The 2,200-nt window shown below is 36.9% G+C and overlaps 1 pseudogene across 1 annotated transcript; it reads left to right on the top strand.

Annotated features, from left to right (window-relative positions):
- The first annotated feature begins 1,118 nt into the window (after positions 1-1,118).
- On the top strand, positions 1,119-1,650 carry LOC309814620 (large ribosomal subunit protein uL6-like; annotated as a pseudogene). The gene has a single exon. The product of its transcript is annotated as a large ribosomal subunit protein uL6-like (transcript).
- The last annotated feature ends 550 nt before the right edge of the window (positions 1,651-2,200 follow it).

Raw genomic sequence — 2,200 nt, 5'->3', positions numbered from 1 at the left:
CCCACCAGTTATGGGATTTGCTTTTACTGTGATTGCACCCCTCCTACCATCTCATTGTGGCTTCTCCTTTGTCTTAGGATGTGGGGTATCATTTTTGGTGAGTTCCAGTGTCTTCCTGTCGATGTTTGTCCAGCAGCTAGTTGTAATTCTGGAGTTCTCACAAAAGGGTATTAGAGCACGTCCTTCTACTCCACCACCTTCGTTCCTCTGCACCTTTTTTATTTCTTGAGAAATAAAAGGTAGTGGCATAATATATCATCAGATCAGGAAAGGATTTATTTTTAACCCTTTATTTTAACTTTATTTTTAATTTAATCACATTTAAATGAAGAAGTAATACTCAATACCTAATTTACATTCAGAAGCAAACAGCAATAGATATATTTAAGAAAAGCATTTTAGGCTTTTACTGTCTAACTTGAACTGACAAAACCTTAGCTCTTATAAGAATGAACAAGATAAGGAACTCTGTGTGTGTGTGTGTGTGTGTGTGTGTGTGTATGTAGTAAAGATATAATGTTAATTCAGTAGCCGAGAAGGAGGACCTGGCAGAACAAAGTGGGTGGGAGGAGGTGGGGGGACAGGTGGGGAGATTCTTAAAAAGCATATTATTCATTAAAAGAAAGATTTCACAGAGCTATGTATTATAAAAATCTATTCTAAACTAACATATTCCTCCACTGTGCTCTCATGCCACTTGGAGCATTTATTTTACTACTCTTCACATTGTGTCATGGCTACCTATGGTTTAACTGTACATTAATACCTTACTTACTTTCTAGTCACTATTAAAGCTTATGTAAGAAATAGTCAGCTAAGCAACTATGTAAGGCATCAGTCCTTAAGGTGTACCAAACAACTTCTGGAATGAATTTGAATTATTATCTCAGCTAACTCATATAACTCATGTCACCCCTTCTATAATAGTGAGATGTATGTTGGTTCAGATCCTGTACTGTCTTTGAGAGGTCAACACCAACACTACTATTTGTTTTGTATTTTGCAACAAACAAGTGCTAATTAAAGGGTGTGATTATAGTCAGGGCCACCAAAATTTAAATCTGTCAGTCACTTGTACGTAATAGGTGAATGCTAAGAGAAATCCTCTTCCTGTAAGAATGAAAACTGTTCTCAGCAATCAGACTGTTGACATTCCAGAGACTGTCGACATCACTGAGAAGAGACACACAGTTATTATGAAGGACCCCAGAGGACTTCAGTCACATCAACATAAAAAAGTCTCCTTGGAAAGAAAAAGAGACTCCAGGTTGACAAATGTTGGGGAAATAGAAAGGAACTGGCTATGGTTTTGACTCTCCGTAGACATATACATGGATATTGCACTGGGCTTCCTTTACAAGATGAGGTCTACATATGCTCACTTCCCATCAATGTTTTTATTCAGGAGGGTGGGTCTCTTGTTCACATCTGAAATTTATTGGGTAAAAAATACATCCACAATGTTTGGATGACACCAGTCATCTGTTGTTCAGTATCTCAAACCCCAAAATATGAGTTCATTCTTGAAGGAAACACATTGAAAATGTGTCATACTCAGATGCTTTGATTCAGCAAACCACAATAGTTAAAAAAAAATTGGATTGTATCTATAATTCTGGAAAAGGAACAGTTCAACCGGCTGATGAATAATATCTAAGAATTGTCCAGCTATGGAAAAAACAAGAAGCTAGATGATTCTTAAGATCTATTTGTGATATTTTAAAGATGCAACAAAGCCTTGCATTAAAAGAACAAAAAAGGAATCGATGCTTGTTACAGTACTATTTATCAAGAATGAGTTATTATTTCATTTAAAATGTGTACTTGCTTGTTCTTTCATCTAATCATCAAATATTATTGAACACATAAAAGATTCTGGACACTGTTCAACAATCTAGAAATGGCAGAAAACAAGATGCAGCACATGGAACTATTTGGAAGCAAACATATGAGGAGCCCATTAAATATTTGAGAATTTGTGAAGTATCCCTACTCTCTTGGAGACATGCTCTGTCAGAAATGAAAGAAACTTCTCTGAGGCAAAGTATCCTGGTATGTGGGAGGGGGAGCCTACTGAGATGGGTTACTCCATCCAGCCTAGATCCTTGAGTACCTCCTTTTTCCACATCAGGAAAGAGCCAGGGCCTGAGTTTTAGAGCATCACAAGTGTGCACTTCACCAAAATGATAATTGATACTCA

This window comes from Mesoplodon mirus, assembly GCF_964341445.2.
Source record: "Mesoplodon mirus genome assembly, chromosome: 13".
Lineage (NCBI taxonomy): Eukaryota > Metazoa > Chordata > Mammalia > Artiodactyla > Ziphiidae > Mesoplodon > Mesoplodon mirus.
This window is presented reverse-complemented; position numbering and strand designations above follow the sequence as displayed.